The sequence below is a fragment of the Thunnus thynnus genome, chromosome 20 (assembly GCF_963924715.1).
Source record: "Thunnus thynnus chromosome 20, fThuThy2.1, whole genome shotgun sequence".
In the NCBI taxonomy this organism is placed as follows: Eukaryota; Metazoa; Chordata; class Actinopteri; order Scombriformes; family Scombridae; genus Thunnus; species Thunnus thynnus.
Genome location: NC_089536.1, coordinates 20,956,803 through 20,982,819, shown reverse-complemented (window position 1 = coordinate 20,982,819; position 26,017 = coordinate 20,956,803). Strand labels below are relative to the sequence as shown.

At 38.1% G+C, this 26,017-nt stretch overlaps 1 long non-coding RNA gene across 1 annotated transcript in view; it reads left to right on the top strand.

Annotated features, from left to right (window-relative positions):
• Nucleotides 1–350: 350 nt before the first annotated feature.
• Nucleotides 351–26,017, top strand: part of LOC137171550 (uncharacterized) — a 42,844-nt gene continuing 17,177 nt past the window's right edge. Inside the window, exons 1-2 of the long non-coding RNA XR_010924785.1 lie at nucleotides 351–451; nucleotides 7,032–7,179. This is a non-coding gene — a long non-coding RNA (uncharacterized lncRNA). The remainder of the gene's footprint in view (nucleotides 452–7,031; nucleotides 7,180–26,017) is intronic.

Sequence of the window (26,017 nt, the reverse complement as noted above, 5' to 3'; positions counted from 1 at the left end):
AGTCGAGAGAAAGAGAGAGGGAGAGAGTGGGGTTGCATCGGCAGAATGTCTGGTTCATGCCCCCACTAACCGTAAGTAGCCAAGATATATCGGCAGTTCCTGTGCATTATGGGATACCGTACTGGCAATAAACAGAAACAGAGGAAATCTGAAATGAGGTGACTGAGACTTTTTATGACTTGTCCTCTTCACAATGCAGAGGACTGCAGCAGAATTGCCAGCCCAAAATCAAACATATAACCTGCAACGTATCAGACATCTATCTTACTGTCTGCAGCTGAAAAACACACACTGCGGTCTTGCATGGGAAGGCTAGACTTTCTTTTGATTGATACTGTCTCCAAGGTTAAACACACTTTAAGACCTCCTCTCCTCCCTTATTTTTATTTTATCTCCTTTTTGCCTGCAGATCTGGCTCATTGGCCCAGGAAACATGGCCTGAATCACAGGGGTAAGTTGATGATGATGAGCTCTATTCATTCTGTGCGTGTTGACATATTTGCTACCATAACCATCAATAACTCATCCCTCTATGTTTGCAAGTGTGTGTCCCTCCTGTTGATCGTCTATCCACAGCTTCTGCCAGTCATCTAAGTGTATTGTAATGATTATACTGCAGATAACCAGCAGCAGGCAAGCTTGTGGTAGCTGGAAGCATGTCATTTGTTAGCTTCTTGTACAGGAAGATGCTCACCTTTTATCTCTTAAAAAAGCTTCAATGTATTTTGATTTAGGAGATGTAAGGAATAGAGTCAGAAAAATACACCACATGCTGTTTGCATGTCTTTTATCTAAACCATCTTTCCGGGCTTAGACTAGCATGGGTGGCCACAGCAAGAGAGGAATGCATTACCAGTTTAGCTAGAGGCAACTAAATTATTAATTAAAAAGTCCAAAGAAAATAAAATATCATTGCAACATTTAACTCTTTTCATGGCTCTGTGTGATCAGGATGGATATCACTGACCCACTGACTGAAGTTTGAATAAAAAGCTGATATCATCCTTTTTATGATATATCAGAGCAGCAGTCCACACTGTTACAAATCTATTTTCTGTGTCATTTTCTGGGCTTGAAGACATTAGGTCTGAATCTTCACCCCTGCTGCTCTTAACATCATGTTCCTCCATCCTCTTTGATTTGGTTCTGGCTCTGATATCAGTAAGCTTGATTTGGAGGGAATAACTGAGGTCATCCTGTGAACTTGAACTGGATCCACTGATGCTGTTTGCATAGGTGCACAGTAGGCCTTAAGAGACATACAATGTAGCTATAACCATTGGTTTTTATTGCATGCTTACTGAGCCACTGCTGTACTTTGGCTCTATCCTCAAGAAGAATTATTTGGAGAAAAGAATTTGCAGATTGAAAGATGAATTTGAAAAAACATATCTCATAGCCAAATCTGCTGTGAGGGCAGATATGAGATCAATGTTAAACCATAAGTTTTGGAGCAAAAGGTTTGATGTAATTTAGTTAACAAGACAAAAGGTTAAAATGAAAAAATATATATGTAGCACTTGACTTTAAACTCATAACCAAGGTATTCATGAGAAAAGCAATACACATATTAGTATTAAAGCTACACATAATTTGTTACAATTGCTACTTTACTGTTGCAAAGTCAGCTAAGCTGACATAGTATGGATAGACTGTGTTTTCTCAACAAGATAATGTCAACTTATAATATACAATCTATTTTTAACAATTTCAACAATCTTCTCTTGTCTCTTATCTTTCATTAGGCTTAATCCTGGCATTACTTTTCCAGAAAAAGCAGCTCTTAAGTATTTAACTTCATGACACTTAAACACTGTCTGGCTCAGAAAAGACTTTGTAAAAGTTAAAAGTTCAACTTTTTCCAGTTGTCATTTATAAGACTAATTACAAATTACACAATACTCTTACAAGTTTGGTAGAAACTAAACAAAATAAAACAAAACAAAACAAGTCTGCAGCACCTCAGCTTGAGAAGGAAATATTTTGACATAGCATAGAGTTTTCTTATTTGTCTCATTGTATCAACCATTAAATCAAATTTCTCTTGCCATTTACCATTTGAGGTTCAGACATTTTCATGCACATATAAAGCATAGCTCAATGTATTTAGATGTAATTAAATGTAATTAATTCAGTTCATACTTTTTTCACAGATTTAATTGCTAATTTATGTTTGCACAACATTGGCCATCGATGAAGCTGCTGTATATTAGCCTGGCTGGTTAGATTGTGAAGGGTGCATGAATAGACAGGCAAGATATTACTAACATGAGAAGCTATGAGATCATTTGCATCTCCAAGCTGTGAAAACATCCTGACGAATATGCATTTAACATGACACAAGGACTTGATACTTAATTTAGCCTTTCAGCAGAAAACTGTTGGCAGTGATGATCAATGATAGATGTTGCTTTTGTTTATCCATTTTGTCAACTTCCATTTATCTAGTTTAGACACGCTCAATATCGTCGCATTCACTTTTCCCACACTGATTTTCCCAGCATGGACTCAAACTAGCAACTCTCCAGCCACCATCTTGACTCCCTGCCCATTAGGCCACAGCCCATGTTGAAACTCTTTGTTCTCTCCAGGATGTTCCTGCTCGGAGCTGCTCGTTGGACCGCTCAGCCAAAACCGTAAGCCTCTGTGACAGTTACTGGCAACAGAGAACAGCAGCCCTGCTTGAGTTATAGAAGATCACCACATGTGTGATCCCAGCGAGCATGAGTTATGCTCCCACTGCCTCACGTTGTCTTTTGATCACAATTTATCGTGTTTTGTGTCGACGTTGCCTTTTGACACAATGAGCAAGAAAGTGAGGGTGAGATAATGTGAAGATATTTTTATGTTGTCTCTTGGATATTGCTGTACAGTACTATACTGACTTTTTAGATTAAAGCACTGAGTGGCTGAGTTATTTGTAGTGTATGGCATGTAAAATTTGGCAGTTATACTTATTTGTATCAGCTTGATAAATTTGGAAAATTGGAAAACTATACTTCTTTTTTTATTGAATGCACCGTAAAACAAAGTAACTGATGCAAAGACTGGGCAAGAATTCTGGTGGCTGGTGTCTATTGTGGAAATCTTCCTCTCAGATGATACCACTGCACATACTCAAAGGGATGTTGTCCGCTTGTCCTTTGGCCACAGCTTCCCCAGATGTTGTAGCTATGAACAGAGGGGAAAAACTAAACAGTCAGGGTAGCTCTGATGAGTCACCAGCCTAATGGACCATGGTATGAAACATGATATGGGCTGCGTCTGCCTTGAGAGGGCAGTTTAGTGAAAACAGTGTCATTACTACAACCTGAGGCCTCCCAGGCAAGGACCTCATGTGGTGAACTGTATGCCAAGAAAAGAAAGAGAGGAGAGGGAGAGGACAGGCTGAACATGATACAATCGAGGATGGAGGGAGTCCAGTTTCAGACAGCGAGAGCAGGGAGGAAGAAGAAGGAGCGGGCCAAAGTCTTTGTTTTATCTGGAGCAAACAAGATACTTGCATCATAGCAGCTCTCCAAGAATAACGTCAAAACCTGATGACTCAAAGAGAAAATACAGAGCTGATGAAAATAAAGCTTAGCCTGTCTCGCCTGGTTAGCACTCAAACTTGGAAGCAGAGTGTGAAAGTGGCTTTTATACAACAGAAATGTTGTCTCTCATCTTGTTTGTATATGTTTTAAAGTTTTTTGCAGTAGGCTAGCAAAAAATGGATGCAGATGGTGTGAAATACTCCCGGTTATGTAATGCAGCCAATGCCACAGTATATCCCAAGTGACTTACTTTGTCAGTTGTCACTCTTCAGCACTTTTCAATTGACCTCAGTTCAGAAAAGAATTAAATCGACCTTACAAAACCTGTGTGTATGCAATTCTGCGTGGTGTGTGTGTGTGTGTGTGTGTGCACGCAGATTTCACTTTTCACTGCATGTTCATCGAAAAACTGCTAATATTATTCAATGTCCTGAAGACAAACTGAGAAAAAAAAAACAACCTTTGCTGTCTTTTCAGCCATCAGCACTTACTCTGCTACTTCGTCAGCTGAAAATTAGATTTTCTATTTCAGCATACATTGGCTCAAGTGTGAAATATAGAAGAAAAATTTGTCTGCAGACCTACTGCAGAAAATGCATTAAGGGAAATAAACCATGATTAAAAATCATTTTTTTTAAAGACAGCTGGTAATGTTTACACTGTGCACATAATGACAAATGCCAAATCAACGGAAAGCTACAAGCTGTAATGAGCTGTGTCCAAATTGATGATCTTTTTGGGCCAGCAAGATTTCAGATGGTGGAAAAAGGCTGCAGAATTGACACATTTATTTTAACACTGAGTCAAATGAAGAAACAGACAACTGCAACAATAGAGGAGGGTGAAACGGCAGTGGAAGTAACACAGTCACTAATTCTGGAGCTAATGTTGATGCTAGCTAGCCAGTGACAACCAACAAACTAGCTAAACAGTGTCCTCGTGAGCTCTCATTTTCCAAGTTGGTTTGTATAGTCTAAAGAATGAACTAATACCAAGATAAGCCAGGTCCTTATTGCAATGACATCATATCTGTTGAGTGCCCTTGAAAATATCATGGTGGTAGATTCTCCTGCATAGAGGAGGGCAAAGAACAAACACTTTGTAAGCTAGCTATTACTGTTAACACATTAATGTTTATAGCTGGATTAATGAGCAGTGCAACAATTTGTCAGGCCATTATCAATTGTTTGCTATTTGGTAACCAAATATATGTCTTATTCACAGAAGACATTCTCACTTGTGAGAGTAGGAACAATACCTGGGCCTGCTACTGGACTCCCTAAATAAGCCTTTTTCATGGAAGACATTTGACCTTATTAGTAAAAAAAAAGTATAAATTAATGATGGCTGAATTCCACTTAGTTGCTTTGGTTTTAGGGTCTTGGTATTGTGCATGCTGCCTCACTGTCACACTGTCACGGCTTACTGGGACACTTGAATATAACAGAGCCATCGTTAATGTCATTAGTAAAACCTGTGCTTTCTGTTTGCTGTCAGAGATGTAATTCAGATTTGACAGAGGTGGCAGAGTGGTGGATCTCTGATGGTCAGTGATGTACTGTTGTGGTCTCCTTTGATGTTCTCCTGCAGCTGACTTTGCTAATTAAATCCTGTATTGAGATATATAATTTCTTATGAGTGAAGCTTAGCCTATGTGGTTTTTTATGTTGTTGTAAGCCTACTATTGTGCACTAGACAACTGAAATGTGTGTTTTTTGTTAGCAAACACCATGAATTTGTTAGAGACTAAATTACCAGTACTAAGGGTGAGGTTTTGGACCAGTGTTTTGATGAATGGATCCCCGTTTTGTTTGTATCTCAGTCTCTGATATCCCACATATATGCACATGCACATTCCCACAGACAGTTTTACGTGATGTCACTGTTTGGCAGTTAGTGTTGATAAGACGACAAGAAAAACTGCAATGGGCCATGCAAAAGACAGAGGACTGCTAACTAGTGGACATGGATGTAAACCATCCATGTTCTATAATATTTACAAAAAAACCTACTTTGCAAAAAAGTTGTATAATTGTCTGGAAAACTCTACTCTTTTTCTCAACCCCCCTGTCTGGTATAGTCTGGATTTATAGCTGGTACTAACCCTGGAATAGGCCCGCACTGGAAACAAATTTTGGGTGTCTGCCTTTTCACCCCGGGGGTCACGAGCAGTACCCTGTCATCGCTGTACTCCCCCCAGTCACTCACACAATAGGTTCTGCTTCATGTCCCCAGTATGGCACTGCATTAAGACTGAGACTAGACAGTGTGTGTGTGTATCTCCCCTGGTTTGGACACACACACACACACATACTTTGGTGTTCATTGGTAGAAATGGAGCCCAGCTGCACCCCTACTCTCCTCTGAGGATGGCAGACAAAGCTTGTGCATGTTAGAAGTAAAATGAAAGTCAGATCTGTATACAGAGGATTTGCAGCTGTGCAAAAAATTCCCAACAATTTAGTGAGTGTAAAACTGGCAGTGCACAAGAAATAGTTGATTAGATAATAAACTTGCTTTGAACATGTGGTTAAAGGTCAAGTTAGTAATGTTATCAATAGAAGTGAATAACCTGGTCTAATGTGTATGGTTTGAGTATGTAATGAGTATGTAATGAGTATGGCTAGTGCATTGCTGCCACCCTATTTGTGGGCATTCTGTAGAATACTTTTGCACTATACTTTATCCAGGGACAGTGGAAGTTGAAATGTTTACATAGAAAAAAGTATTTACAGAGACTTGAGATGTCCAAATATACTGTACTGCTGAAACAACCTTCAGCAGAGCATCAACAGTACGCAAACAACCAGTCCACACCAACTTCCAGTTCAAATTACAGTCATTTGTTTGGGTTTGTGACAATCTCATGTACCTAAAAATATACCCAAACTCTTGTCATGTAAATCTCACAGAAGTGGGTTGTCTTTATATTTCAAACCAGTAAGAGTATGTTAGGGAGACCCAAACAAACAGCCAATAGCCATCTTATTTTTTCTTTGAACTTGACAAAATGCAGACTGGCTGCACAGGCATTATCAAAAGTCCATCCATTGCATTATCAGTGGAATCCTCAGTCCACGGTCAGAAATATCACACTCGAATTTAACAATGCTTTCAATACTTTGAGCACTCTTCACCACCATTATATTGTGGTAGAGGGAGGGGACATAAAAGTAAAATTCAGTTTGTAGCATGTGAATGTAAACACACTGTTAAAGCTGGACCTTGGACAAATCAAGCTTTTTTCTTTTGTTTACCATTCTCAGTTACAACCAGCTAATAACCTAATGAGAAGTTTGATGAGAAGCACGAAACTTGTGTTACAGTATAACTTTGTGTAACTAAGTAAGACTCATGCAAAATGACCACAGAATGAACCAAGTGGGATACGTACAATGGCTACAACAGAGTGTAGACAGCAGATGGGGAGTCAGTGGTCGGAGAAAATGCATCTGAGGCGATGAGTAGAAACTAATGTTCTCACTCCTGATGTCATAGGCCGGGGTGCACCAGCTGGTGTAAAGGCAACCCACCTTTTCCTGTCCTGGCATCTGAAGGACACCCAAGGGAGCAAGACGTCACCATCACCGCAGCCGTCTACCGCTGCCACCATCATCAGCACTAACATCACCATCATGTGTGAAAGGTAAAGTCCATACATCTTTCATCCATCCATTTTTACCCACTTAGGATGAGTGGTTTTCTCCACACCTCTATTTACCTGTTTCCTTGACTCTTGTTTTTATTTTTTGGCTGTCTCACATGTCCCGTACCCAGAATAAACACCTCTATGCAACACAACTGAATGAACAATGTCATTTGAAGTGTTAATTTCCCTTGGCTTAGTTTTGGTTCATGGAATTGCTGCGTCAGTTGCTCACATGGATGTCGAGATGTGTTTCATTTTATTAGGGCTGCAACTTAACAATCATTTTCTTTGTCGATTCATCTTTTGATTATTTTCCCAATTAATCAATTAGTCAGAAAATTGTGAAAAATTATGCAACCTAAACTGTCTTGATCTGTTCTGACCAACAGTCCACAACCCAAAGATATTCAGTTTACTATTACAGAGGACTAAAGAAAGCAGAAAATATTCACATTTAAGAAGCTGAAACCCAAGAAATTTTTTCCCTTAAAAATTACTCCAAATTATTAATCAAAATTAATTTTTCTGTCAATCGACTGATCATTGCAGCTCTACATTTTATTACTAAAATGTGTTAAAGTTGCAGCAAACAATGTTACATTTGGTGTTCAAAAGCTCAGAGAAGTGAGTCCATATGCTAAAGATGCTAAACTCATTCAAAGAATCAAAACAGAAACAAGCCAGCCCTTAAAACAATCCTTTTTTCTCACTTCCAGAATACATTCATAGCAGTGACTCTCTGCATAGGCACGTGTTTCTTGCTATTTATATAAAAATGGCAAAGTGTGCACTCAATTTTCTTCTTTCCTATGATGAGATTTTTTTTTACCTCCCTCTTGTTTTTTCTCTCTTTTTTCCCTCCACTTATCCTTCCTGTCTCACCACAGTCATTCACTATTTGGGTTATATAGCTTGGATTAGACAAGTCAGGATTTACACAGACAGGAAAGATAAGGGGACATTTTTACGGCACAACCACTATTCTAGAGGTGCATGCGAGAGTCGAAGAACCATTTTTAGACTGCAGACATGGCTGGAAAATTGGTGTAAGCTACTAAAAACTAGGTTGTAACATTTTAAGGCCCTACGGCTTTTCACGGAAACACCTCCCCATACAGAAAATATACCATATTAATCATGTAGCTATTAGCATGGTTGTCTGTGTCCAGGCAGGGGGGACCCTCATTCAGCATAATATTCTATTTATCCGCAGATTTTAGTCTAGGTTTGCTCATGTTCTTTGTATTCCTGACTCCAGTCTTATCAAAAAGGATTTCTGCATCGATGGGGCATCTAAAACAATGTAAAATTAGCTGTTTAATTTTTTTCAAAATACTTTTATTCCATCACCAGTGTATAATTAAGATTAGTATAAAGGATTAAGGTTAAGAGACACAATAAAAAACACCCTGGAAAACACACAAAAAAAATGACCAGTCTGATCTTTTGGCCACTGAACCACTCTGCTTTGTGCAGTACACGTTTCACTTGTTGCACCTTTAAATTGTCTGATACTCAATCTGAAGTCTGAAAAAAAAATCTGAATCCTGTGCACTGGCACCAGCCACAGGCCACAGTTCCACAGTGCTTCACCGTACTTGGTGGTGACCTGCTGTCCTGTATGGTAATGGTGTCAGTGGGACACAGAGCCCTCTGTGCAGCAGCAGCACACTGGCCTGTTGTGACCGTGGCTGGTGAAACAGAGGGCCTGTATGCCCCTGTATGAGTGGCACGTGTGTCCTCTCCCTGTGCTGCTAAATATAGCAACAACAACAATGGCACCGGGAAATGCCTGTTTAGAAAAAAAGCTGACCTCAGATGATATCGGCTTACACCCTATGAATAAAGCTTAGAGAAATTGAATTTTCCACTGATGGCAGAGAAGGTAAATACTAAGGACGATTATTTGCTGGTGCCATTCATCTGATTCATCGCTTCATCTGTAATTTTATCAAATTAGAAATATAGGTATAGAAGGATGTTGTTTAGAAAACTGATGTGGAACTGTGGAGTGTGTATCAGATAGCAATCAAGAGAGAAACTGACATTTATTTCCGTGAAAATGGTGCAGATTATTACTTTAATTTGTTTTTCTGCTCTTGAACAGAAGTCATGTAAATCCACAGATAAAATACTCAGCGTTTGTATTTTTCTTTACCTGATTGACTCTTTGTTCAATCCATTTCCAAATGGTGTACTTACAGTATACGGGTTTTTTTTTATCAAAAGCACTTAGCCCTACTGTGGGTCAGCATAATACAATATGTCGACCCTCCAAACACTCCCACAATGAGGAGAACCATGAGACCAACTCCTGATGGAATATATCATAGTTATAGCTCCTAAACCTTGTTGCTCAAATACAAATACTCCCATGTCTGGACGGCTGCGTGTCTCTCCAGTGGTCTGCTTAGCTGAAAGATGGCAGTTTAATTATCGTCGTTAATCGGACTCGTCACTGTGGGTCCTGATATGGGGCAGCCGCCAGTTAAGAGAACGGCACGTTCCTTGATGAGAGGATCTGTCTGTGGCTGGAAAGCATGGAGGGACTGTGCAACCTCAGGCAGTGAACTGCAGTTAGTGAATGACCTCTTTTCTCTCCTGAGGCCATCATTCACCCAAGGGCTATGAAATGATTTATGGAATAAAAAAAAAGATTTGAACATGTTTTAATCTTGCATTGCAGTATAATAACATGAAAAGGCCAAATAAATATTATCACTTGACATTAACGATTTCTGCCTCAGGGAGTTTGTGAAAAATGAAAGCCTTAAAACTCCATGTGTAAGTTCGCAGATGGAGGGACCTGATTTCTTATTTATATGTCATATATCTCATATTTGTAATATGAGAATTGGACTGAAACTGAGAAGTATCAAGATCTTTTTTTTTTTTAAGTAAAATACTAAATTACAACTAAAAGTCCTGCATCATTAGTTTTACTTCAGTAGAAGTACAGAAGTATTAGCAAAAACATACATATACATACATATTTGAAAAGTACTGATTAAGCAGCAGAATAGCTCCTATCAGAGTTATCAGTTATCATATTATTCCATTATTAAATTATTATTACTGATGAATTGATACATAAGCAGCATTTTAATGTTTTAGTACTGTATGTCAAGGTGGAACTTATTTTAGTCACATTCTTGGGTCTATCTAATCTATCTGAACATTGCATCATAATTAATATGCTCATCATATGTTTTGTATGTAAAATCTTGATCTTCAAAGTTAGACTGTAAGAACTATAGTTGTCAGATGAATGAAGTGGAGTAGAAGTACAAAATTTCCATCTAAAATGCAGTTAAATTGATGTGTAAAGCAATGTGTAATGGAAATACTCAAGTAAAGTACAGTACAAGTTATAATCTTTTTTTCATGGTCATTCAATGTATTTATATTCAGTAATTGCCTCTCTATATAGTAGTTTTTATTGGTATTCAGAGAGTTTTAGGATAAGAACACAAAAACATTCTTGAATGAGTCTTGTCTCGTTTTAAGAGGTCACTGGTTTAAGATGTCAAAAACAATTCCAGAAAAAGTTTCCAGAACTCAACCATCTATTTTTTTTTTTACCCATTTTGTAATGAAAGAAAAACATGTTTCTTTGCACATCTGTGAAGCTTTTAGGGTATTTAATTTGATATGTGACCAGAACATCAACTGTAAAAATCCATCATCATTTTCTAACAATTGACGACTTCATTTATCAAGAAAAGTAGAAGAGAAACAGAAGTGATCAACTCCAAAGTGCATATGATTATTTCCTCTCTTAAAGGCATACTATGCTGGATTTTACTAAAATATTATGACCCACTAGAAGTGTGTGGCGGTGTATGTATGCACAGAGATCCTGCCCTCTGCCTGTATTTTCTTATTATTTTGTTGTGTTCGGGATGCTTCTCGGCTGCAACCTTTGGGCAGTGGGTGTGTAGCCCCAAGCCAATAATAGTGCTCAGGGTGTGAGTGTATAAAAACGTAGCAACCAGGTGCCAGATCACAAGCACACATCCAAGAGAAAGCTACAAAAATGGTGGACACAGTGCCAATGTTCTGCTTGTTCAAGAGTTGTTTGATAAATTGCTCGTACTGTCTCCCTTACTGCCGGATTTTGTTGCACTTGTGGCAGTGAGCAGTTGTAGTCGACTAGAATAAAGTCTGTTTCATTCTGTCCGCTGTGCTCTGCAGCAGACTGCTTTCCGCCCTCTGTGTGTGTGTGCGTGCATGTGTGTTGCATACAGGCACAGAAAGCAGAGGAGAGAGACTTTGTGCTCAGGAGGTGGGGGCAACCTTGAAAGATGTTTACATACAATAACCTTCAAATCCTGCATAGTATACCTTTAATTGTTCAAGGGCAAAGGATGTATATGGGATGGACACAGTATTTATCAAAACCCATAAGGAAGCACTCATTCCTCCTATTTCAAAAATTGTTAATGGGTCCATTAATGAAGAAGTGTCTCCAAGTGCTTGGAAAACTGCAATAATTACTCCAGTGTTCAAATCAGGTGAACATATAGTTGTTAGTAACTACAGACCCATCAGTATCCTTCCGGTAGTATCAAAAATGACAGAAAAATGGATCTCTGAACATATGATGTCAGATTTGAATACTCCTTCCTTCTCATTGCATTCGATGCAATTTGGGTTTCAAAAGCATCATTCCACTGAAACTGCAAATTGTTTCTTATGGAAAATATTAAGGTTTTATTGGACAAGGGAGGTGTGGTAGGGGCTGTCTTCCTTGATTTAAAGAAAGCCTTTGATACAGTTAATCATGAGGTTCTAATTACCAAGTTATCAAAGTTTAATTTTTACATAATTAAATGGATACTGACAGAAAACAATGTGTTTGCATTGACCATAAAACCTCACAAATGGTTAAAAATTATGTTGGTGTACCTCAAGGTTCAATTTTGGGTCCTCTGTTATTTAGTTTGTATATCAATGACCTACATGAAGTTTGTCCACCCACTGTAACTTGTCAGATGCACTTTGATGATATGGTCATATATCTATATGCTAAAAACAAGAATCAGCTTCAATGGTCAGTATCTCTAATTGGTTAACAAACTCATGTTTACACCTCAATGTCAACAAAACTATATATATGTTTTTTTCAAAATCTACAAATAGAGATCCAGACCCAGATGTTAGAGTAGCAGGGAGAAGACTATCAATATTGCACGAGTTTAAATATTTAGGCACAATAATAGATTCATAACTCACATTCAAAACACAAGTTAAAACAATTGTGAACAGAATCAAATTAAATTTGGCAAACTTTAGACATATTAGGAACTATTTAACTACCAAGGCCTCAAAGATGTACATCAATGCCATAATTCTCTCACACATGAACTATTGTCTTACTAGCTGGACACAGACAAGTATTACCACATTACAATCAGTAGAAACATTTCATAAGCAGGCTTTGAAAACATTAGATAAAAAGTCACATCAATCATTGTAAAATCATCATTGTAAAATTTTAACTAAAATGATTTCTTAAACTGGGAAAACATGATCATATTTGCAGATGTTGTACTTGTGTATAAAATTTTCATGGTCTGCCCCCCCCGACTCCATGAAATGATTTCATTAAAGGGGGATAGTAAAATACTGCATAGAAAAAGTACCTTTGGGCAGTCAGCCTTTTCCTATCTAGCAGAACATACCTGGAACACTGTACCCACAGAACTAAGGAACATTACATCTCTCAACTCTTTCTCCAAATCTATAAAACAGTGGTTACTGGACAATCAAACATGCTGTCATAATCTTGATTCATGGTTATGTCACTGTTTGACTATTTGTCTGTGCGTATCTGTTTATGTGCTCTTGTATGTTTTATTTTAATGTTTTTTTATGTGCGATCAACCTGCCAGGGACTGCAGATGATAATTAGCCTGTATGGCTAAATCTGGCACATTTATATGATGGACCCAAATGCTCATGTTGATTAATGGACATTGTCCCTTCTTAAATAAAATGAACATAAAACATAAATTACTTGTATATGTACCATGTAAACAAGGTCCTTCACTTACTGTTGAGTTTTTCTATGACCCTGAACAACTATGACCGTGGAAAAAAACATATTGTAGAAAGATCAATACAGATCCTTAATACATATGAAGTAGTTGTGTTAAGAAACCATTTAAATAAAAATATATCAAATAATGACACCTAATATGACCAAATATGGCCAGTGAATCTGTGCCAATAGCTATTTCTATTCAACAGGCAGGATTTATTTACATTTTCAGCCTGGTGGGTAACTCCCAGCCCTCCCCAGCCTCTTAAGCGTCTTGTTATCTCTGTAAGGTGTGTTTGGCCAAGAGTATTAGAGCTGGATGCTGTATGGACGTCTTGTTCTGTGTGTTTGCTTTTCGTCACTGGAGTGGCCAGAAGATGGATGAGTCTTTCAGTGCCGATAACTCTGGTTTTTGCCACCATTAGCTACCAAGCAGGCTAACACCCCCTGTGATCCCTCTTCATCTCAAATAGACTGGAAAATCTAAGATTGTAGAGCTGTCAAGAGTGACCACTTCTATATTCGGTCCAACCATGATGGACAACCTCGGTTCATACCCAGCAGTCTCAGTACCTCTCAGTGTTGGTCTTCTCTCACTCTCTCTTTTCTTTCTAGCTCTCTCTCTCTCTATTTCTCTCACTCTCTCTCTCTCCATTTCTCTCTCTCTTTCATACACACACTGTCTCCGTTTGGAAGAAACACACAGAAATGCAGGAATGCAGTGTTCCTAGATCCGTCAAAGCTAATGTGACCAAGTAGTTTGCCAACAACACACAGATTTAGACAACAAGGGAAATTAGGTTGAAGTAAACATGCCTGCTTGCAATGTAAACTCATCAGCACTTGCAAAGCGTTCCAAATAATTCTGTCTAATTTTCAGAGATGAAGTGGAGGAAAATGCTTTGTGATGGTGCAGTGAGTAGTCAGGATTTGAGTTGCGGACTGTATAAGTATGCGTCATGGCTCCCAGACCACGGCGCTACACGCGTCATGAACAAGAAGAACTTGAATATTTCCTTTAAACAGTCATGGGAATCTTAATATTCACAATCCAGCTTTCTAATTGTACCTTCTCTGCTAAGTTCTTTGCTTTGCACAACAGCCAAACATCAAACATTATATCCCCTTGATTAGAATTGAATGCTCCATCTGCGTGATTACACAGGCTTGTAAAACACAGAAGAAACATTTTGATTGTGTTGTAGGGACATTAGGCTGATACATTTCAATAAATAGAATTTACTTTTGGATTATGGTGCAAAGTTTCCCTAGAGATCATAAAATGCCAAAATACATGTACAATACAATACTAAATCTCCAAAACCAGGGTCAATTGTAGGGTCTAACCAATATGGAATATGAGGTTGTGTATTGAAAAAGCCAATAGCCAATATTGTGTATATTTAAAAAAGGTAAAATAAAATAATATTAAAAGGATTTAGTGGAGAATTATATTCTCATCATGGTGGTAAAGCACCTGATACAGGACTTTACTGTAATTCAAGGAGCCTAGTAGTTCATTATGTTAGAATAAGTCAGCTTTTGTTGTAATCTAGTTTTACAAACTGATGCCCCAAGTTCATTGTAGAATAAAGTTGAAAGTTGAGTCATATCTAACCCTCCATCATAATGACAATGAATGGCACTGGCTGGTAGATATTTCTTTTTTTTTTTTTTTTTTAAGAGATTTCCCCATGAAATGTGCAATTTTGCACTTAGTTTGACCTTCAATTTAATCTAATTAAAAAATTAGGGCACTTTAAAGTTAGACTACATAACTTGAAAATGAATAAATAACACATTCTGTCTCTTTCAAACGTGCTGAATTCACAAGCAATAAAACACACTGTTACTCAATTCAATACACACAGAGGTTTTGCTGATACAGCCTTATTAGGTCTGATATTACCAGTAGCTTATAGCAGCTAATGTAGCCACCTTAAAGGCCCTTTAATTCAAATCCTGTGTCCACTAAAATAAATACTCATACTCACATGAAACACTCATGACATAACCAACATTAAAAAAAAAAACCCAACCCCCCCCAAAAAAACATTTAGGTATGAGTTTAATTTAGCTAAAACTCAGCTAATCTGCATCATCACACTGTGGGCATGATTTGATCAGGATTGATTGACAATGGCCAAACAACCTACCAACTGTCATCTAATTCCGATTCCTCATGGCATCTTTTTCCAACTCCCACTTGAGACCAGTGATGAGAGCTCAGAGAAATAAAGAAATACAGAAATGTCTCATATGAAATGACTAAAACTGCTGTAACTCTGGCAGAAAATGATGTATTCATGGAGGATCCATCACTCAACATCAGAAGGTTGTTAAGAAAAAATGTCATGGCCTTCAAGCTAACATTCCATAACATTAACCAATCCTAGAAAGATATTACTGTGTAACTGACATTACTGATTAAGTTCTGACTTTATGACTCTTCTCGATCAGTACACTATGTTTTAGCATTTACCATTATCCCATAAATGTCACTGGTGGCCACAGTGGCTGCTGTTCAGCATGAATTACATAGTCTTTGGATATCATTTATGCTACAGTAGAAACTTTCTCTTAAAGTCTTCAGTTAATCTCTCTATATATTAACAAAGACCTTGCATGCAAAGAAATCGTCAAAACACTAAAAGTAGCCTGTATTCTACATTAAAGACCAATTGCAGCATACCAGAGCTCCACTGAACTTTTTGACCCCCCCCATATTTATAACTGAAAATGGTAGATGCAATCTCTCTACCACACTGTCTCCTGATTTAATGTATAGGCCTACAAACATGAGTAAATTGGTACCAAACCTAACAGCTAATGATCATGATTTAATGGGCATCTATTTGAGGCTCCTTGATATCAAAAAAAGCTTAGGACCTCCTGTGCTACAGTATCAATTACTGCATATTTTAAGAGCTTAGTGGTAGGTAAAGCCCAATGGACAAATATTTGGCGTGTCCAAGCAAACATTTTCCCCTGTGTTTAATCGTAAGGGAGAACAGCAGACCTGTGTAGGTGTCCTTCAGTGAATCTCAGTGCTGCATAAACACTTGTGGTGGAAGGTGTTTACACGAATCTCCAGCAGACGTGTGCTCAGGCGTCCACGGAACAACTTTAATGCGTCGGTGGCATGGCCAATTTGACCTTCTTGAGAACTTGCGGTGAGTGTGTGTGTGTTTGTGACATATCTATTACAAACACAGTGTGAAAATGCTGCTGGAACGCAGAGGAGTTTGGAATGAGCCAGGTCCTCCTCCCTCCCGTCTGAAAGTGTCTTTTGTTTGTTGTATGCAAAGGGTAAAGGTCAGTATGTAACCTATACATATTTGTTTATTTTACAAATTACCAGTGTTGTTGCAACAGTTCAGGTTTCTTGAGGAATAGAAGATATGATAATGCTGCTGCTATCTGAATGTAAAACAAGCTCCCAATGCAATGTCAATTAAATATTTAGTAGGAGAACTTTGTAGTGTTTGAATCCTACAATCGACTAAACACAATTTTAGACCACGTTTAAAACAGTTATAAAACAGTTCTGATTTTTCAAGTTGAGGGTGATCACACTGGTCAGACCATCATTATTACAGAAGGGACAACTGTAAAGCTTGATGCTGTTGTTTGAGCAAGAAATACTCAATGCCTTATAAAAATTTTTTAAAAAAGAGCAAAACCTGATTCCAGGCACACTGTTGCTTTTTGAGTCATTGGTCTAGAAATCAGTATATTTGGTTGTCACCTTAAATGCAACTCAGAGGTCAGAACTCAGAATAAAAAACATCAACTAAATGCCTTAAATGTTAATGTGAAACCCAAGTATTGTCTTTCCCAGCAGGATGTCTGCAGGAGGAAAGTAGCCTCTCATAGGGGAGCTGTGTCAGCCTAATAAGGCTACTGTATCTGAAGATGATATGGACATTAAAATTCCGAGGAATGTTAGTGCAAAGATTCTCTTGAGATCGTCTTCATATGTGCTAATATACATTCATGTATGCAGAGAGACATATAGAGGAACATTCTCACGGTCGTATATATTACATTGCTTGTGAGAAGCTTCCTTAATGACAATCATTACTTAGCCCTAACCTTTGTCTGACCCTGAACCCTGACCCAAACCTAGCACTGTCTGGAACTGTCTCATCAACAGTTAATGCTTTATTTAAAGTGTATTCTAGCCTGTAGCTTGGGGAATTCTTCACTTTAAACCACCAAACATGAATCTAGCGGAATCAACTAATGTTTTATCATTAACAATGTAAACATACATTGGCCATTACTCATTTATGTTAAATCACCTTCAAATTCTAGTTTTCCTGTTGTAGCCGGTCTCAGAGCTTATAAACATGAGTTTATCTGACTTCTTTTGACTTGAAATGATGAGTTGAATGAATGTAATGCTGAGTGTTTATTACTAGCAGACTTCCTAGCATGTATTTTTTTGATGGTTACAACTCCAGAAAACAGCCTCTTACCCCCTAAATTTCTAATTTAACAAAGTACTAGGAGCTGCTGTATGTGTTGTATTTATACCTCTAATACAAAAGAGGTTCCAATGAAGAATAAAGAATGGCTCTTAAAACTGAGAGAATGTAACTGGAGAGCACATCTACCTGTAAAGTGTGTCAGTAGCTAGATTTCCATCCATATGTAGCACAAATTGTAACCGAATTTCCAGGAAATCTAAAAAAGAAAATTCTGTTTGATGCTTGTTTCCATCCACTACCATTATGCAAATATCATGAGTTAAATCCTCGAGTTAAGCAGCTTGTGATGCTGATTCTATGTTGAAAAACAATGTAAAGAACATGATGGAAATATGGCCTTTATGTTTGTTTCAGGTACTAACTTGAGGAGTGTTACAGTCTCCTCATCACTCTGCACAGATCTGATGTTTTCATCTGCTGGTGTTTTTTGTGTCTTCAGTGGAGCAGAAGCCTCAGTGTACATTTAAGTCAAATGCTTCATATACGTCTGTTTTTGTAATTTTTTTGGATTTCCGGTGTTTCCACTCAGGTTTTTTTATGCACAAATTGAAAATACAAGTAAAAACAAGTGGATGGAAACGTAACTAGTGTGACTAAACAGTTGTTGACTGGCTCAGTTAATTCACATTTTTAAGGCAATATGGAAACTTGTGTTTTTAAGTTGAACCAGCTTACAATATTTTACAGTGTTCCCCACTGCCAATAAATACCAGGGCACAGCTGTTTTCCTGAACGCTTCAATGGGATGAATTGAGAATTTCTACCAAAGAGTGAGTGAGTGGCTTAAGTCTGATTTGAAATAAACATACAGGTCTCTTTGTGCAACTGTTACTGCTCACATTTATAGTTAAAAATGTCGGACTGATAGTGAACTTGTGTGAGAATCTGATTCTACCTGTCTGTCTGAAGACAGTCTCACTGCTTCAGGTACTGTTCTCAGTAGCTGTGTGTTTGATTCAGGCACTACATGGTTATGCAAGCTGAGTGCAAGTCTACTGAGGCTATTGATTTACATCTGACCCCCTCTGCTCCCCCTTACTCTCCCTGGGCCTATAGATTTACATTAGTCTTTGTGTAGAGAGCAGTAGGAAGCAGACTGAAACATGGCACAGGAACAGGTTTACGGGGTCACTATCTATTTCCAATGATCTACTTTTAATCCCTATGGAAAGGACAGATATACATTTACTCCCACATGTAAATGCAGGAGGGAGCTGTTAACAGACATGTCTTGCAGTTTATTGAATGGGATGTTTCAGCATCGTGAAATTAAAGTAACAATTTGGCATAACACAGCTTCCTGTGATCATACATCAACCTCGAAGCCAATTAAAACAGACTATATTCAGCTAAATTCAAACTGATTGAATGACTGGTGCATAGTCAGCACTGTCAACCTTGCCGCTGAGTCTCCCATTCAGTTTCACACTCTAACACCCATCTGAAGCCAGCGCCTCGTTTGACGTCCCATGTTTGACAGCGCAAAAGCTGTTTTATTTCAAAATATTTGCTCAATAATTCAGAGACAGATGTGCTCGTATTCCCATAGATTTGATTTCACGCAACATGAAATAAAAGCTCGCCCCCGCTCATAAAACGCACCGGTAAGCGGAGTCTGCTGTGGGTACGTTATTTTGCACATGGAAGAAGGGATAGATTTCAGATTGTTATCAAGGATTGTCCAAAGACTACACATGCCTTCACTGCTATACTGGGGTCTTGGCACGTCAGTATATTTGCACAGTTCTTCGTCCACACCGACAGACTTATGGAGTCAGTCACACTATTACATTTGGGTTGCTTGTATGCCAATAAAAATGTTGTACTCATGTCTTCTTGTGTATGCTGATTTGGCACTTAGAGACTTGTACAGCTCAGATCATTTTTGGTGCACATGCCCAAGGACATGTCAGGATGTTATACCAAAACATGACCGACGAGATGGAAAGAGAAAGATTATTCCCCGAGAGCTATGATTCAGTGATTGCTACACTGACGAGCCTGTCATGTCTGCCTTAACCCTCTGTCCTGTTAAGTTTTAAAAATTCGTCATAGTTCAGTCAGAAATTGCTTTAGCTCATTTTTCACGAATGCAACACCAATGAGGTAGTTGTGTAGATGACAGTTATGCACAGTGGCAGAGTCAGGCCCTCAGAGGGGCAGGGCAAAAAAATATGAAGGGCACTACTACTCTGATTTGCTTATAAGGTTTTACTACACCACAAGGTTGACTTCCAGTTTGTACCAAATATTTAGTATAGAGATGGCTAAGTGGATATCTAGCTAGCTAGCTACTATCCATCTAGCACATTGTTTAGTATGTTATACAGCTTTGGTCAGGCCTATAAACCAACTTAGAAAATACAGTCTACATACAGTAGTAATGCATCCTTAATAATATTTAATCCATACACTCATTTTAATTGCAAAAAAGCCTTGTTATGTGACCTACCTCACAAATTGTTGTAGGATGAAGGTTACAGCTTAGACTGCACTGACCCAAACAACCTAAAGGGAGTATGACTGAGCAAACTAGTGAGTACTACTGTACCAAATCAAATGCATGGAATAATGTCAGCTACAACAACTACAACATGCTTTTAAGGGTGCTTTATTTTCCTAACGGTCAGCCTCCATAAGGGATATATTCATTTCTAGCATAATGGCCAGTTTACTCCATCATAAAGGCATCTTATAGGGCAAAAGTATCCCATGTTTGTCACTGGAAGGGCACTTCACCATGTTTATCCTTTCATTGAAAGGGCACCCAATTCTGCACTTCCATATGTTAGACTTAGGGGAACCCTAAATGCCACTTTTTCAACTTTTTTTTTCACTAGAAGGGCACTCATACAGAACCTCCAGGTCACCCCATTACAACTGCAAATTATAGGGCACTGTATTACATCTTGTGGGGGTTCTTTACAGGGCACTATTACATTTTCTTCCACTGAAAGAGCCCATGAGGGCACTTCATCCCAGAGTGTCACAAATAGAAGCCCTCTATAGGGCTCTTCATCCTGATTTACCCATAAGTCAGACAGCGATTACAGAACTTTGGTATGTTTTCTCCTTTGTGCTGGAACTTTAGAGGGTATTTTATCATGTTTGCTCTACTGCGTGGGCACCTTAGACTTCCCCAGCCCTGTCAGTGGTTATGCAGAGGTTTTAAATGCTGGTAGAGTGGTTATATCATAAATGTACAGTAAAAGTTGAGAGGAGTAGAGAGTGATTGGGCATTTTTGCTTATCAGTGGGTGGAAATATGCTTTATTTCATATAGCTTTTTTGAGCTGTGTGTGTGTGTTTGTCTGAATTTGCTCATGTATAGTACATTACATGTGTGTATGTATGCTCTTTAGTTTTGTCGTCTGACTGACCCACAGAGAAGCAAACCTATTTCAATAGCAATCTCCTTATGTTTTCTTTTAACTGTTATTCATAATTATTCACACTATGTAGCCTGTAGGCATTTCGTCCAACACGTAAGCAGTTAAAACAATCACACTGATCTCTTGAAGAGAAAATGGAGTAGTGCTACTGAAAGTGAGATTGCTTTGCCATTAGTTTAAATACTATCATATCAACTTCTTTCCGCTTACATTTCACCAAACTTTTCAACTGCTCACACTTGAATTGAATTAAATTTGGAAGTTGAGAGTGTGAAATGCAGCGTGAATTGAATGTCATCCAATTAATTACCAGATGAAAGAGAGCGAGAGAAAATGTGCACATGTGGATGAGTGAGAGAGAGGAAGAGTGTGGGTATGAACAGAAGTGGAGACAGAAACAAAAACTTTCTTTGATCATGTAATATTCCTGAATGATTTTGAGCTTTATCATTCAAGTGTATTGAACACTGAAGTTTGGAGTCTCTGCTCACAGTGACAACCAGAGATAAGGCTGTTCTCTCACTAGGCTGCATTTTTAATAAACTATAATAACCTTCTCATGTGCCTCATCTCTACCATGTGCATGCATGACAAACAGTACATTTGTGTTCAATTTTTCTTTCAAAAAGCTGTACAGCTGCATCAGTCTCACCTAATCCTGTTGCCATGTATAAGTTGTTTTAAGTTATTTTTCACAGACATGATGCAAACCTGGTTAGGTTACACTTTTTGGGGCTATAAATATCTCTGATGTCCTAGTCATGGATAAAAAAGACGCTTCTCATAACTTCATATCTTGTCTTATAAGATCTCACATTTTGAGTTTTCTTAAGTGTCAAAGTAAACCAGTGACAGTTGATCCATGGTCACAGTGCAAAGAGGAATTGCTAATAGTTCATTCAGCATGACTTTTCATGGTGCAAATTTGCCTGAATGCAAACAGATATAGACTGAAGAACCAGGCCTCAGGTGTAGCTCACAGCTGTAATTCACACTTACTCCATGGTAACATTACTTCCTGTCTTTATTCCCCAAAGCATTATGAAAAACGTAGTTCCAAAACATGACAAAATTCATTAATGTTATCTTTTTAAAAAAAAAAAAATCTTATTTAGGGCCAAAATGTCCTATCTTGTAATCCTGGAACACCTGGAAGCATAGAGGCAGAGCAACTCAATTTAAAATTGCACAAAAGTATTTTGTGCAATTTCATGCTAAGTACAATTCACATGGAATATTATGGTATTTCTGACTAAGCCAACTTATTCTGAAAATAACACTGATGATTATGATTGATTGACGATTATCATCCTACTAAATGGTGCAATGGCTCATTTCAGGTACAGTACACGCACAGTCAGAAATTCAGACAAGTCAGTGATGAACTGAAGATGTTAAAGCTAATTTTGTAGCACTTAAACACATAAACTCAAAGAGAAATTCAACAGTCACTACAACACACTCAAAACAGGACTTCCTCACATTGTATTTGTTTCTGTGCATACATTCAGTATACTGTGATAAAACACTGCTCCAAGACTCCACCTGACTAAGAAAGTGATGTCACCCTCTTAAAACCAGACGCGTGGTCTACCCAAGGCTGCATGACAGCTTTATATGTCAGTTCTACCTGCCATGACATCTTCATAGGTTTGGCTTAACACAGACTTTGGTTTAACATGGGGTATATACAGTTCATATCGAATTCCCTCCCTGAGCTTTGAGTTTTACTGTCATAAGAAGCCAAAATAATTCAATGAAATCTATAAAAGAAGTTTATTTTGACAAAGCGCTCAACATGATATCCTCAAGCCTTCCAGACAATAGTGCAATCTGATCATTTGGTATCAGAAATAAACAATTCCAGAGAGGCATTTTGGCAAACAGGCTGCATACTATTGAGTGAAGGTAGTGGATAAGAGTTTTTTGGTGGCAGCCGCCTGGCAGGTTTATTAGGTGAGATGTAATCTGATATCCAAAGTGTCTCGGGAACTGATGTAGCTTGTGTCAGAGCCCTGTTTGATTCATTGAGATCCCATAAAATCCCACAGAAAAAACGGCGTCCTCCTTACTTGATGCCTTCACCCTCCCGTCACCACAAAGCCTCCAGCCAAAAATGCTGATATGTTGAGAGATTACATCAGCGTTTACCGTGATATTGAATGTCAAATAAAAGAAGACATCAATTGGACTTTCTTGGAGAATATAACGTAATGCAGTCTTTTTGAAACAATTATATTTGTGTACAATAATGATTTTAATGTCTATGTTATTATACTTTATTAGTGGCTACTGTCAGTCAGTCAGATTGAGGGTTTTTTCCCCCCCTTTACAACCATAGACTGTAGTGTCTTCACATTAATCAGGTATTGCAGCCTCAAGGCCTGGACCAGCAGGCTCCAGGACAGCTTTTTCCATCAGACCACCAGGCTTATGAACAATGGACACTAACAGCCTGTTGCCTGTCTGATGTCACACACACATTCATAAACACATACATTTGTACATACACATATATAACAAAACTGAGTACGCCCCTGGTCAATATAACTAAAATGTTAAGGAATTACAAATCCTGTCCATTTAATACAATTTCTATTTGTTATAGGCAGGACCCATGCAAACTGCACTTTACATACATACATATTCAAATATTAAATATTTAATTTTTTCCTTACTGCATTGCTGAGGAACTGAAACCTAAGATTTTTACTTTCTTATACTTGTGTAATGAGATGTAACAATAAAGAACTTGAAACTTTAGTTTCTTACAGAAGCTCCAGTTTGTGTTTCAAAGCAAATTCTCCCCAAAACATATTTCAAGGGATCCTACCTAGTTAGAGACCTTTTAGAACCAGCAGTATTAGAGGAACAGCAACTTAACACGTCAATGGTTTAACCAGTCGTGGTGGTTGCTGCTTGTTAATATCAGCTGTAACAACACACTGTTTTACGGTTTTATTACTTGTGTTGTTTAAACTGCTGTTTATCTCCTGTTATTATCTCTGTTTTATACACTGGCATTTCTTTTACATGTGGAAGTCAAATTAGCTAAGGTGTGTATGTCCAACATTTTAATAAATCAGGAAGACACAAGCACACCTCAAAGTTTACTTTTTCCCAGCAAAAAGACCTATTCCCCATGCTTTTATAGAATTGCTCAATTTAACTTGGACATTTCTAACATTTGAACGTAGTTGAATGTTTTGAAAATCTGAATCAGCAGTGTGCAAGCTGACTTCAGTTTGACCATAAACATGTTAAGAAGATTAAGCGTGAAAATTCATTCTTGAAAGCCTTAAAAATAATAGTTTGACAATATAATCCCAACTGAGGGTACACTTACTAGTTTTCTCCAGGGCTTTCAACCATATCATATCATCCTCTAGTTGTTAGAAGAGATTGATTTGTTGACATCAGAGCTCAGTAGCTGTTATGATTTCATCCATGGCATCTTTGGACAAAACCATACTGACTCAAGATCCACTTACAATATTTTTCCTGAACTTTTCAGGCGTGTTTCACATGATGTTCATGTTAAAAAGCACGTAGCATGACATCATATTGATTGACAACTACTTCAGAACCCTTTGGGTTAGCAGCTATCATTGTTTCCTACTCGACTCCTACTCCTGTTTCGTTGCATTTTCCCTGGAAGACAGTCAATATTTCTATCTTTCTAAATATCTTTCCAATGTAACATTAAACCAGAAGTGAACTAACACACATTGCCTAACACCTCTGCAACGACAGGAGCTACTGGTTCACAGTAACACTGTAAGAGGGAGTGACAGCGTGTAGGTTTCTATTTACCACTGCTGTTAATGTAAATCAATCATTCCACTTAGGCAGAAATAATAAGAATTTTAACAAAATGATTGACAACAAGGAAGAAAATGTGGTGTACTATTACACTTGAGTCACCTTTAGGCACCCCGTTGAACAAAAGGAAGGTTTTAAAGGAAGAAGCCAGTCTGGTCTAGAAATATTAACCAAACAATTTGTGGTTGTGGTGTTTGGCACAGAATATAAATGGATAAACAAACCTTTTCATAAAACCCTCGTTATAAACCAAACAGGAGAGCAGACATGCCTTAATTTGCCATAAAGAATTCTTTCTCTCACATCTCACCATATGGTCTCATACAATGCAGGAGAGTGCGTCTAAAACTAAACTCAGTGTAAATTTCCTTTGACCAAAAACTATCAGCAGTCACGACGAGTGATCGTGTATGACAGAGACATAAATGTGATCATGTATGTGTCTACAGAAGAGATTTTACTTAGAGAAATAAAAGGCAAACAGAGAGGTAGTAAAGATTTTCTCTTTCTTTGACCCAAATCTGCCCCGCTGAGGTAGATTTCATCTCCAGGAAAGAGAATCCCACAAATCTCTGCCAACAGGCAGACAGACAGACAGACACGGACAGAATTTTCCCATCAATGGGCCGTGACGGCTGAATTTAAAGTATCCCTTTTACAGTAAGGGGAAAATATAAATATTGTTCTTGCTGAAGCCTGTACACTCAACTACTTCAATCGAAGCAAATTTTTAAAGCACTCTGGTGTTTCGGAAATGAACTCATGGGTCCAGGAGTTCGGCAGAGCTATTTGTCAGAGTCCACGGAGAGCTTTTTTGTTGTATTTTGCAGCCTAAATATCTTTCAACATACAATACCCTTCAAATTCACTTGCCAGTTCAGTTGGCAAGTATTAGTAAGTCTAACTTTTACATCTTTGCAAGGACATATGGGGCAGGGAGTGGTTTGGGCCATAAACTTTAGTTATTATAATCTAGAATATGTTCTTTCAGTACACATTTAGTGGCTAGATAGTTCAGTGGTAGACAATAAAAAGAAAAAAGTCACTGGAAGATACTGGAAATTAAATGCTCCTAATAATTAAATC